Raw genomic sequence first — 14,475 nt, 5'->3', positions numbered from 1 at the left:
AGAAACCGACAATGCCAGTTGGATAAAAACATGCTTAGTCAACATGAATCTCAAAGAAACAGGCGATATAAACACCGAAACGAAACCGCATTTCCTAAAGGAAAAGAAATTATCTTTAGAAAATATCAGTTTTTTAACTGAACAACAAACAACGTCCGTTATTATAACTAGTTTTCTTCTTCCTTGCCAGTTGCCAGAGCCCTCTTTGATTAATACCAATGATTTTGCGATGATTTTAATTTCTTGATGAAATAGCTTTCCAATTTACTCATGTTCTCACGCAACCCACGATATTTCATTAAAAGGCGATTCTATTCCACCATGAAACAAAAACAACCGGCAATTAGATAAAACAAAAAATGATATCATGAGACTATTGGCCAGCGACAGTCTTAAGATAATTCCGACTATAGATTAAAGATTTTTATTTTTAAGATTAATATAAATTGTTTCAGAGCTTACTAACAAATTCGTTTTAATTAGACAATTGCAACAGAGCATCTTGTACAGGTGGTGCCTTTTTTCTATGGTACGTCGAGAAATACTCATTAAAAATGTACTGAAGACGACGCTTAAATTGTATCGAAATGATTTAAATAAAAAAGTGTATACGTAGGACATGCTTAAATAATTGCCTAAGCCATATGAAAAGATATTCAACAAGAATAAAGAAAAAGTGAAGAAAATTATTTTAAAACAATGATTTTACTTAAATGTATCATTACTAAAATATTCCACGACAGAAATTGTAGGTCGCATTGGAACAAGCGATTTCGGTGACCAGTGACCCCGAAGAAAGAGTGTTTAACTACTAAAATCTTGGACCTTAGATTTTAAAGATCGTAGTGGAAGAAAGGGATAGTTTGGTCGCCAGTGACCCCCAAGAAAGGAAATATCACTACTAAAATATCCCTCAATAGAACTTTCGGGTCGTAGTGCAAGAAAGGAAAATTTTGGTCACCAGTGACTCCGAAGAAAAGATGTATCACTACTAAAATATCCCACAATAAGTCTTGCAGGTCGTAGTGGAAGAAAGGGAAATTTTGGTCACCAGTGACTCCGAAGAAAAGATGTATCACTACTAAAATATCCCACAATAAGTCTTGCAGGTCGTAGTGGAAGAAAGGGAAATTTTGGTCGCCAGTGACTCCGAAGAAAAGATGTATCACTACTAAAATATCCCATAATATATCTTGCAGGTCGTAGTGCAAGAAAGGGAAATTTTGGTCACCAGTGACTCCGAAGAAAAGATGTATCACTACAAAAATATCCCACAATATATCTTGGAGGTCGTAGTGCAACAAAAGGATAGTTTGATCGCCAATGACTCCGAACAAAGGATGTATCACTACTAAATTATCCCACAATATATCTCGCAGGTCGTAGTGGAAGAAATGGAAATTTTGGTCACTAGTGAATCCGAAGAAAGGACGTATCACTACTAAAATATCCCACAATATATCTCGCAGGTCGTAGTGGAAGAAAGGGAGAATTTTGTCTGCAGTGACCCCGAAGAAAGGATAAAATATCCCACAATAGATTTTGTAGATCAGAGTGGAAGAAAGGGAGAATTTTGTCTGCAGTGACCCCGAAGAAAGGATAAAATATCCCACAATAGATCTTGTAGATCAGGGTGGAAAAAAAGGGGAATTTGGTCTCCGATGAAAGGATGTATCACTACTAAAATATTCCACAATAGATGTTGTAGGTCGAAGTGGAAAAAAAATTTTGGTGACCAGTGACTCCGAAGAAGGTATTATTTAAAATTATGTAAAACTTTCTGTACTTACAATTCTGTTAGCTTTAGGAAAGATTTATTTTTAAAAAAGTAATTAACTGACGAAAAACCATAATAAGATGGCCGGGTCTTTAAATCATTCATGCAAGCTGTGGGCTTTTTTCCATTTTTCTACTTAACTTCTTTTAAATTTTAACTTTATTCAAGCTTCTCCTTTATACAGCTTTTTTATCGAATGAACTGTATATTACAGTGAAATCCTCCCTTCTGAACAATCTTAAAAAGCAGAACGACTTAAAAGCTGCACCAAACGCAAAGGCTCTTTCGACATTATGCTAACATACGACTGGATAAGCCATGTTGCTATGTGCAATTTGTACTCAATGCTTTGTTGGTTTTTATGACGAATGGTGAGAATTCAATCTTGTACTCGTGTAATCCTAGGAGTAAAATTATATTTCTTGGAATTATGCTTGAAGATAGTCTGCTAGAGATAGAACAATTAAAAAATCAACAGCTTTAATTTATATAATTCTTCCATACAATAAGAGTGTAATTTACAATATGGATTACAGGAAACAATAATTCGATCCTCATCGCATATAACATAGGACCCAAAAGGTAACGCCGAAAAGAAAATGAAAATATGGTTTTTACGAAGGAAGGATGAATCGACCGCAGAAGACCGCATCCCTGATTTACAACTTACTAGTGATTTTGTTTTTTATTAGTGTACAACTTAAGCAGATAGGTTACATGAAAAAACATAAGTAGCGTGTTAAGCGTGAATGAGAACCACCCATCGATGAGCAACATTAATCAGATATTTCGACTGCATGATATGACCCGATGGATGGCCATATGTGCGCAGTTAATCGCGAGGGCATCGTCTAAATCTCATAAAAGGATTGGTAAAGAGGCTACTAATATAAAGATCATTGGACAAAAGATAATTTGGAGTGAAATTTGATGTATCGGGAATTGGCTAGGTTAGTAACATAAGGAATTTGGATAATGAGTAGAGACTATGGTAACTAATAAAGAACAGATCATCTGGGATTGTGCGGAGAATTTTGGACTGAAGGGAGTGGATCCTATTTTGATTTTTTAGACGTCCCGGTCAATTTCCAGTCAGTAAGTCCATATAGTAACTAGGTGAGCTGAATAAAAAAATTTTTGTGAATAGTAAGCCTTGACCGCAGCTTTTTGGTTGCTTTGTATCTGTAGTTAAATTTATTTTATGTTTATTTCGAGTTTTAGTGTAAAGGATACATATGGGAATTTGTTTTCATTTCTTCTGTTCTCCATTTACGGAACCATGGTTCTAAAGTAAGAAGATGGTCCTGGAGGGATCGAAAAGAAAGGATCACGGGTTGCAAAAAATATTGCCGGATCGTCGGAAAAAGTGAACCTAAGATGCTCTATTGAGGACTGCCTGAAATGGACAGAATGGATCAGTTAGCTTTAGGGTCGGCAGATAACAGGATGAGATAATACCTAGAAAGAAGGACGAATGTCGGAACGGGTTCCTTCCGTGTAGAAAAGACTCCAGGGAAAAACTGCTTATGCTCTAGGGATGTTGTCAATGATCAAAACATGAATTTTCAGAAAATATCCTGCTAATTGTTACAGCCTACTTCCTCTAGCCAAAGTGATATCTGATCCAGTAGCTAGTAGTGATACTACTTGCTGGAATACTTCTTCCATTATTTTTTTAACATAATTTTTTTTTGTAACTAAACGTAGTTGTTTTACTTTTTTAAGCAAAGATAAAAGCACTCTCGACACGATACGCAAGAATGGCACAATTACACAGAAGACAAACACTTTGAGCCCTGAAGATGATCTCAATAAAGATCGAAACGTTGGTACGATAAAGAAAATGTTTTTCTGAAACCTACATCACACCAGACCGCACCTCACGATTTCTAAATAAACAAAGATAAAAGTTTAAATATATAAATCCTTTAATCATCGAACATTGTACTTTCGTACACCTCTCTTCCTCTCTATCCTTATACTTTCTCCTATATCTTTCCGGTCATTCTTTTTTTTTTCTTCGAATTGAGGTTCAAACGCATCTTTGTTATACATATCTCTACCGTGTTAAATAAAAACGGCTAAAATTACCTAATAATATTATTTTCCTTCAAAATTCCGTTTTTTCATTAAATATTTCAATGTGTTAACTGACCCCCCTCATATTAGAAAAAAATTTAAATAAACCGAATAATTCTAAGCCGAAAAAATGTAGCTTTAAAAGAACATATAAAGTAATAACAGGTCTAAACTTTCGACCAAGTGTCCCCCTCCTTTAAAACTTTATAGAATGGTGAAGTGCCGCATGGGAGACCCTGTGCTCATAAAAGTTCGTAACTTTTTTGAAACGAGACGGAAACTTTAGACCACATGATAAATCGATACCTTTTTAAAAGGTAATATCGAAGATTTCAATCGATGTCTCCCGTTCAAGAGTGTTGGCAGGGAAGGGGGATGAAATTATATTGATCTGAGGGACCAGCATCCCTTATCCCTCCCAGTTCCCGCCTAGACTCACTGAAGACAACACGACATTATTCTCGGGTAAGTGTTCTAATAACCTTCATACAGATCGTTGCACTTTAAAAAAAATAATCTAATTTGTCGCCTTAAAGTTGATTTTTTTAAATATATTATTTGTAACAAAAAATTATTTATGGAGGTAAAAAATGTTTAAAAATATATGAAATATTGATATTTTTTATTTGAAACAAAGTGCTCATGTTGTAAAAAAAAATTGCGTTAAATATTTTTAAACACGATAAATCTTAAGTGCAAGTGAAAATTTGAAAATATATATTTTTATGTAGTACATCGCACGTTAAAAATTTCAAATTTTTCCTAAGCAGACAAAATTTCCGAATACGAAAACGTTTATTTAAAATAAGAAAGTATTACAGATTGCACACGATGTTCACGCGTTGAAAGGCAATTTTTGTCAAAATTTTAAATTTAACGTCCTGATTTGCAATTGGGATGATAATCCGAGTGATGCCATTACTTCTGCCACAAAGGGTCCCAAGTTTGATACTGAGGGTTGACAGGCGATCTGTTGGCAGCTGTCAATCGTACTAACAACTTGTTTTAGTCTTACAAAGCAACTTTTCTCAACTGATGCAATAAATATCTACCTATTTGTTTCCTATATCCAGACAGGAAAAAAATTGATATAATTTCATCATGAACTGCAAGATTATTTTTATGTTTTCTTTAAAGGTTGAAAAGGATTTTTTAATTAAGCTCCCATCACTCGTTTGATTAAAAGTAATTAGTTAAGATGTAAAGTATTTGGAAAATAAAATTAGGATCCAGAATCACACTTTGATTTAAGATCATGATTAATAATTGGTAACTTTCCTGTCGGCATAGTTTTTATACCTCTCAATATTAAATTCCAGAGAAATAAGCAGTATATCTGGAGAATTCGAGATATTTATTACTTTCCAAAAGGCAGATAGTTCGATGTTATTGGATTTTCCGGTGTGAGAAAAAGAAGATTTATAACATGTAACAACCTTCTACACTGGTGGATAAAATAAACCACCCTTAAAATTTAATGTATTTGGGTTTGTTCATATTTTGCACACAGCAGGGTTTGGTTGTAAAAATAAGACATTTAAAGAGAAAATGTTTATTACCTAATTCTTTAAAACAAATTATTGAGCAAATAAAAAACAACCACTTTTATTTCCGAGTCATTTCCACCTCTGACTCGAATTCTTGGAAAAGATTGCAGATAAAATCCTGAGGAATTCTTTTCTATTCATCAAGAACAGTCGTTCCTAACTTTTCAAGGGTGTTAGGATTTGGGTTTCGCCGTCGTATTTCGCTTAAGTTGGTCCCAAATGCTCGATTGAGTTCAAAACTGGATTACGAACTGGCCACACCAAGATCTCAATACCAACCTCGGTCATAGTCATCCACAATATGTGTTCTATGTGTCCTGGCATCGTGCATTAGCAAGAACCTCTCTCCGATGTGGGGGGGGGGCAAATGGCACTACATGTCCTTATATTATATCTTGTAAGTACCTCTGTGAAGTTAGAGATCTTTCTTGCATGACGACCATATCGGTGGGTGTTTAAGGAATTGCCACACCATCAATAACCGACGATGGAATGCCACCAGAGGAACAAACAGCATATGGCGTATCTTTCTCCTTAGCGTCTCCATATGAAATTACGCCCATTTGAAGATTTGATGTCAACTCTCATCTCGTCTGTAAAGTCTCGTCCCCAATCTTCCCAATTCACATTTTGCCGTGCGAACTGAAGCCTGGCCATTTTCTGTGGTAAGAAGAGGTCCACGAGCCGGGCGTGTCTGGCCTAGAGGTATTTTCAATAAGCCTTCTTTTTTCAGTCTTGGAGGAAATCGAAACATTTCCTTGTCTTTTCAGATGTCTTATCTATTTTCCGGTAATGCTGCGGCTTCGTAGGGTCTGATGACAGATGACTATCGATTCCTTCGCCTACAGACCTAGGTCGACCCTACCCTGCCCATCTAGTGTGAAGGCCTTCTTCTCTGAAGCGCCGAAGAACCCTGCTTATTGTAGAGTGATTTACACTTTTTCCTTACTACATCGCGCTGGCTTTATCCTTCCTCTAATAATGCTATGTCCCCTAGCACTGTACTCCTCAAATGCCTGACTAGAGCCATTGAAAAAGGTTTATAAGAAAAAGAATAATATCAAATGAAATCAACGAAGGAAAAAGATCAACTGAAAGCCCTCTTTAGGCATATCATAATGTAAGGGATTAATACTATTTTTTGTGAAAATTGTATCAGTGCTAAAGTAAATAAAGCATTATTTACTGTTATTTTAACTACGATAGCTCCGAATTACCTGCATAATAATGTAGAAAGATAATGGATTTACTTTTAAAATAAATAAATTGCGGTAATTTATCCATCAGTGTATCATCCTTTCAAATCGATTTTACTGTCAGATAAAAAAATTATACAAGTACATTTACAGTCTTGTAAGAAGATGTTAAAATTTGTTACTTTCAACAATAGTTGAAACTCCTAGTTAGTAATTTCTCAAAAGCTTGACGAAGAACTGGGAGTTTGCTTTCTTTCAAATTAGCCTTACCACTGAATTTTATTACAAAATATACATGGAAAGAAATTTTTTTTTGTTGTTATTGAATGAATGTGTTTATGAGTTTGAAATTGACCTCATTTTCATTAAACATTTTTTTGAAATGTGTACAACCTTAATTCATCAGTTCCTGGTGTAAGGATCCGATCCTTTTTATGTAAAAGAAAACCGAAAGGCTGTTTCCAATTCAACAGTCCCAGGTTGGATTTCCACCTATTTGTTCAATTCAAGAAATAAAGGCGAACGGGGGGAAAACCACCCAGCCCAAATGTGTATTTTATAAACATCCTGTATCCACAGTTGCTTTTTATTGAGTAAAATGTGCCGTTTATCACGGGCGGAGTGCTTTTTGCAAGTTTAAATTTCATGAGGGATCCGGGAAACAGCCGGTTTTTTATTTTATTTACTAATAAATCCTTAGGTTCGCCATGCATTTTGATGCCGCTACTTTCTTGCTGAAAGCATCTCAGTACCTACTTCTTTCTGGGGATTTTCTTCAACTAAGTAATTGCATGATGCCGAAAGTTTGAACTCACGTCCAACCTTAAAAAACCCACTACTTTGACCTAGAAATACCACCATAAAAAATAATTACATATTGGTTAAATCATATATTGTATTACTGTTTTACTCCAGAGTTAAGGGTTAATTTTCTTACGTTGCCTTTTATTTAAAAATTTTGACAATGCAGATTTTTTGACATGACAAAAAAAGGTTTAAAATAATTACTTTTCATTTATGGTAAATGATAATTTAAAAGTTTATAAAATAAATTTCAAATGTAGGAAAAGGAGCATGGCTGGTACACACCCAAAACTGCTTAATTTATGTTGTTAACTTATGAATTTATTACAGTTGCCATTTTCCAAGCAGTCCTTCAAGAGGACAAATTTTTTAAAAGGCAAGTTTCCTTTATACAAAAAAAATCTTTATTTAGATTTTTCTGCAATCTTACAAAATACTTTTTGATGAAGAGTTGTCTAATAAAAAATTTAAGCAGGGATGCTTTTTTCACCCCTTATTTGTCATATTGTTGCCCTGAATCAACTTTTCATACTTTTCGTCAGTATAATGAATAACACGAATGAAAAATAACTATTTTCTAAATTCTAAAAATATTTATTTTTACCTTGAGGACTGTCCTGCCTGAGTGGTTAAGCAATGAATTTATTTTTTTAAATAATTCGGTTAATCCGAATTATAAAAACTTTTTTACAAAAAAACAATAAAAAAAGTTTGTTTCTCTTTTGCAAACTCGGCTTTATGGCAAAGTTGGCGACTTTGTATTTCTTAAGGGCATCGAATCGCATCCTTTATCTTTGTCTCTAGGCACTGTCAAGTCCTTGCTTCCGGGACCTGATGAAATTGTCTTCTCGCTTCCGTGGAACATTCCCGGCCTGTCATCTGGCACCCTACACTTCTGATGACTGAATGACTTAATGTGTCCTCTCTTCCAACGTCTTTAGCATGCATTCTCGTTTCCAATGTTTCTAGGCTTTTATGTTTACTCGCTTTCATTTTTATTAACTCCTATGATTCCTTTTCTCCCTTTTGTTTGCGCCTGCTTCTTGTCATTTCTCCACGCCTCCTAGTCTTGCTTCCCGTTTTGTGTCCTTTGTTTTTATGCTGTTCTCTTCTCTTTGCATATATTTACTTCTTTTTTTGGTCTTTCACGCGTATTTTTTAGCCTGTCTTTGATCATCTCAATCTGTAACCGATTCTCATCTTTTATGTGAAGACTAAGTCGATATCCTAAAAAATCCACACCTCTCTTTGGTGCCTAAGGTTGACAACTACAAAGTAAGAACATACAAACATACAATACATATACACCCATCACCACATAGAAGTCTGGTCCTTCAGTCCTCCAGAGTACTCGATATTTCTCGGAATTTTTTAGTTAGAAATTATAGTGTGTAATTAAAAAGATGACAACACACCATACAAAACATTTTTAAGGACGCAATGAAATGTTATAGATTTATGAAAAAGTACTTCTTTTGGAAAAAGATTTGTATAATCCACACTAACTAAATTCTCTTAGGAAATACTTGTATTACTAAAACAATAGTTGGTTTTGCCAAAAATGCAGGTAGGTACACAAAAAAGAATCTGAAAATTTCCAAGTGCGACACTTTTCCCCCGGTTCGATTTGTCCCTCCTGAGTCGATTGCCGCATAAATTAAGCAAGTAAACCTGAAAAAAATCGAGAAAAATACAAAACCTGAAAACGTTCAAATTTCCTTTTCACATATTTTCTGTTGTTTATTATACATTCGAACCTGTTGAGTCTTACTCTAAAACTCGGTGAAAAAAGTTATCTCTGAAAGTACACAAATCGAAAGCCAACATAGAAAATTAATTACTGTTTCTTCTCATTATCGGCGATGTCCTTCAGAATACTTTTTGCTCCGTGACCATATGTAGTTGAAATTCGTTCGTAGAATCCCATGTTCTTCGTTCTTCTCGTGTAGAAATCTGTGGTAATTAGTGACCGTTAGTCGATGATCATTCGGAAATCGTGAGATGCGGTCTGGTGTGATATAGGAATCAGAAAAAACATTTTCTTTATCGTGCCAACGTTTCGATCTTTATTGAGATCATCTTCAGGGCTCAAAGAGTTTGTTTTCTGCGTAATTGTGCCATTCTTGCCCACTCTCATAGGCACACTCAACACGCCACGCAAGAATGGCACAATTACGCAGAAAACAAACACTTTGAGGCCTGAAGATGATCTCAACAAAGATCGAAACGTTGGCACGATAAAGCAAATGCTTTTCTGAAACCTACATCACACCAGACAGCATCTCACGATTTCCGAATAATTAATTACTGTATTAATATGCATCCCTCAGTACTTCAGTAAGTTCAATGGTTCCAAGAAAAAAATTAGCACGTATCCGTTAAGAATAAAAGAGGAGAAAAACCAAACCGGATAGATTATGGATTTGCCATCACGCTTAGTCCGAGGCTAAGGCGTAATATTCCATATTCTCCATAATATTCTTTAAACCTACGCTTTTTTTATATCCAACCACCAGCCAAGTAAACTAACACCTTAATACAAGTGCATTTAATCAGACTTCAGAGTAATACGAGAATAGCCCTGGAGGTTGTATATTTTCACCCTCCCGTCCATAATATACAGCCGCTCAAAGGTCACACTCCCAAGTGAATTTATTATCAAAGGAAAAAATATTATAAGGAAGTGGGCAGAGTGGATATCCTTCTGCTGATAAGGCTCAGTATACGCGCTACGCCGTATTTCATTTAACAATACCAGGAATAAATTTGAATCTGAATCGAATTTTATTTTTCTACTCTTCCTTTTGATAAATCGGTGCAAATAATTGGATACGATCAATTCACATCTAAATTCTCTCGAAGACATTTTTTGCTCTTTCATAACCATCAATAATGTTTAGCTGGAAAAGACGTAAGTTATTCATGTTAAACGATAGTTGTCAAAAAATTACAGGGAAAAACTGTATGTTCTTAATCAAAAATGATCAACTTTTGGCTTTCGACTATTATTGACACGTATTTATCAATGATCAACTCAAATAAGTTAACATGCTGAGAAACTTTCATCAAGGAAGTCTGTAGCATTATAATGGAAATCGGAAGAAAGATTTACTATTAAATCAAGTAATACAACTAACTGATCTGTTATTGATAAAGAATTTCTTCATAAAACAATCGATGCCAACCTTGATCGATTCGACTTTCGGTTATGGTCCATGACAGTTCCACCTCGTCGTGCTTCTCTCTTTTAGAGAGATGCTCGGAAATAAAACGTCTCGGCAAAACGGTGGTGGTTGTCTGGGTCCTCGGACACATAAGTTAAGATTAAGGTTAAGGTTAGAAAGAGTCGGCCTCTTTACGACCTGGCGCACCACGACCAATATCGATCTATTATGAAGTCTCTGTCGTCTCTTTGTCAAGGTTGCTTTTTACCAGGTCTCAAAGCTTTGTCAAAGGCTTCCCTGTGAATCATCCATGACTTGGCTTTTCCTCTTCCAGGAGTAGGAATCTTCTCCATCCGCACCAACTGAGGACGTGTTCCGCTGCTTCTGCTTCTTCTTGACCATATCTGCTCAAGTTTGTTTCTGCAGATACAAGTCTACAACATGCCTTACGAGTCTGTAGTGTCCAGCCGGCAATTTACAATCATTCTAGTCCTTAGGTTTAGTAGTTCTGCCGTTACTTTCTGCAATGTTCCTTTGAATAACTTTAATTAACTTATGCGTTTCTTCTGTCCTGGAACATTATCTCATTGAATATAGGACTTATTGTATAATGGAACTATGTATTGGCAATTTGATTTGCCGCAAAAGGGTTCAGGAACAATAAGTGTCCTTATTGTATTTCCCTTGACCAATTTAACTACTCGTTGCCCTTCTGCCCTGTGTGCTCTGATCCTAAAACAAGGGTAATTTTATAATTTCCTCCAAAGTCTGATAGGGCCTAGATGCAGTCCCAAATGGACAACCGATAAGGTAGTTGCATGTAGTGCCACCTGGCATATAGATAGTATGTAGTAGTTGGTATTACCATGCCATTTTATGTCCCTGGCAATGTGATCAATGGCTACTGTTTCCGCTTGAAAGCCTGGTCTCTGCCATTAAAAAGGCAATAAAAATATGATTAAATGGAAATGGCAGCGTATGACGAGCATGGTCGATATATGGGTCTTAGAAAATCTCAATCTCAGAAGGATCGCCCTCACCAATTAAAAATGACATTCGGACAAGTTACTTTTTGACTAAAGTCCACTTTTGTGCCAGGCATGTTGAGAAAGCTCGATTGCCCCACTCAATTAAAAACTGTCATTTCTTGGTTCCTTAAAGAGAGCTAGTAGGAATTCCGCCCAACATTAGAATTGTACCTGAGCACGTCGACACATATTTGGATCCAGAGTTCCTATTCTTGTAAGAAAAGGCTGTATTATTGTGGATAGAGATTGAATATATTTATTAGCGTGAATGTGCAGTGGGAGAGGGGTTGAAGGAATATCAGGAAAATCATAAGCCAATTCTGTACATGTATATATTCAGAGTTGAGCTTAATTAAATAAAATAAAATCGGTGTGACATAAACTGAACAATGAACTAGCAAAAATATTAAAAATTACTGTATTTGTCCTTATTGTAATTAAGTAAGTTGTAATTATTCGGGTATAAAATACAGTAAATATGGAAGCAATTTATAACTTTGTCGATGATAGCAACGGAAACTCATTCTTTTCATGCATTTAAAAAGTTAATCAAACTTGAACATAAAACAATAATGATTCCTATTGATAACCTCATCCTGAAATCTTTTTAAAAAATTATTCAACCAAAAAAATTATATTACAAATTGCATATTTGTCGACAGAAAAAATTAAAAATGTATTACTTTTTCTCGTATAGCTCTGCTTTAAAAAAAGATGTAAAACACAAAATGTAATAATAAAAATGTTTTTAAATTAGTTTCAAGAAAAGAGTTTTTCTGTCTTTCCTCTGTTCTGAATGTAAGCATTTTATTTACACCTTTAGGTTTAATTAACATTATTTACATCAGAATTAAAATAAAGGAACGCCCATCATATCTGATAACTTTTCATCTTGTAATTAATTAGCATTATTTTGATTTTAATGATTCATTATATCGTAAAAAGGAGGAGACAATAATAATTTTGTAAGGTTTAGGTATTAAATAACATCATATAAATAGAGATTTTTTTAAGACAAAAGTTGTTTTTTTTCTGGCTTTACGTTTCCGCATTAGCCACTGGACTTTAAAACTCGTGTGCAACAACATGTGGAGGGTTGCTATTTAGGCGGTACCAAGAGGGCCACCAACCCGGACGCAGCCAACAAGCCGGGCGGATCAACGGGCCTGCCATTTGGGTATTCTTCTTTAGGAATATTCTTTCTCTATAACGAGGGTCTTAGCGGAAATGTGGATAAAAACCACTAACATCGAAATAATGTGGAAAAGTCCACATCTCCCAAACCCCCGGAGCAAACTTCGCTCTGGAGGCCCCCTTCTCGACCCAGCAAGAAAACAGCAGCCGGACCGACGGCCCCCCCGACACCAGCCCGGAAACCTCCCCCATTGTTTAGAGTGATCCATACAGACTCGAAGTCAACTAGAGAAGACCATAATAAATAAATAAATAGCCAAATAAATAAATAAATTAACTAATAAACAAACGAATAGATAAATAACAATAACAAATCTCTTAGTTAATATTTAATTCTCATATGGTTAACGCGCACTTATGTATAAATTTTAACAAACATAAGTAGATGCCTTTATTTTTTGAGGCCAATAAAGTTTTGTAGTTGAAAGGCTTTTCGATGTCTTTCATCGCATACATTTTTCATTACAAGACAAAAGTTCATCTGAAATATTTCAATATCTGAACCATACTGAAATTTATTGATTTATGTTTTCCGTCGGTCCATAGGACAAAGCAAGTACCTGTCCATCAGTTCTACCGGTTATTACTTTCAGGATATTGCACTCTCACGGTTCGTTGTAAATATTTGTAAATAAAGTTTGTTGAGCTTTTGTAGAAGCGACCAAACTGCATGTACAGCCATTTAACTTTAAAGAAGAGAAAGGTAAAAATTTTAACAAGGAAAAATATATATATAATAGGTTTTATTGGAATTTTTAAAGTATAGTGTTAATTCATAAGTCGGGAAAGATCTTTTCATCACTTCGCATTACTTGTTTATATAATTATTAATTGAGCAATTGAATCATTGAACAGTCTTGGCCAATAAGTTGTTAACTTACCAAAAATACCACAAGGTTAAAATCCATCTTAACTCTAATTAAAGGTAATTGGTTTAATTTATTCCTACGGAGGACTGAGATTAAAAAAGACCCGCTCGGTAAAATTTCTTCAAGAATAAGCCCTCAGCCTTCGACTCGATGATGTCAAAATCAGTTATCTATTCGGCGTGTTTTCTTTAAGAGATAATTTTAAATTATGATAAAGAATTTTAAGCGGAGATGATTTTCTTTATCATAATTGAAAATAAATTGAAAATTTACGTTGGAAAGTGGCCGAACGAAAGGCGTAGAATTAATCGTTTATTTTTGGTCCCATTGTTTTATTTTAACTGATATAACTATATATCGGGGCCAATATTTTAGCCAAATCAGTTGTTGAAAGCATATTTTTTTAGAATACAAAATAGTTTAAAGAAGTACAACAATTTGAAACGGAAAATTTATCAAAATGAAAAGACACGGGAGAATCTAGCTGTGACACGATGTTCATTCTCATTTACAAAACACACAAATAATAAACGTCTCGTTAGACGTCGGAACATTTTACAGACTTCTTTGCATCCTTTTGTTGAACAACTTTGCACAGAAATGTATAGTTGAAAAAAAATAAAAAAGTTAGCACTGCGGATTTTCCTGACTGGTGACTTGTCTTTTCATCCGCTGAGAACAAATCTATTGGAGAATTGGCCCTTCGTTATATCCAAACACCAGATAGTGCACTACCCTTAAGTTGAGTACTTTCCGAGGCTTCTCTTCTGTCGTCTTTTCGAAGTGGTTGTATCTTCTCCGTGCCAATTTTTGACCG

General features: G+C 35.1%; 1 protein-coding gene across 2 annotated transcripts in view; it reads left to right on the top strand.

The window, feature by feature from the left end:
- The first annotated feature begins 4,284 nt into the window (after nucleotides 1–4,284).
- LOC106667087 (beta-1,4-galactosyltransferase 4-like) overlaps nucleotides 4,285–14,475 on the top strand; it is a 42,686-nt gene continuing 32,495 nt past the window's right edge. For both annotated transcript variants that reach the window (XM_024225533.1, XM_024225532.1), the window contains exon 1: nucleotides 4,285–4,321. The gene's annotated coding sequence lies outside the window, so the exon portion shown is untranslated. The remainder of the gene's footprint in view (nucleotides 4,322–14,475) is intronic.

The sequence above is a fragment of the Cimex lectularius genome, unplaced genomic scaffold (genome assembly GCF_000648675.2).
Source record: "Cimex lectularius strain Harlan isolate CLEC.00 unplaced genomic scaffold, Clec_2.1 scaffold72, whole genome shotgun sequence".
Classification (NCBI taxonomy): Eukaryota; Metazoa; Arthropoda; class Insecta; order Hemiptera; family Cimicidae; genus Cimex; species Cimex lectularius.
This window is presented reverse-complemented; position numbering and strand designations above follow the sequence as displayed.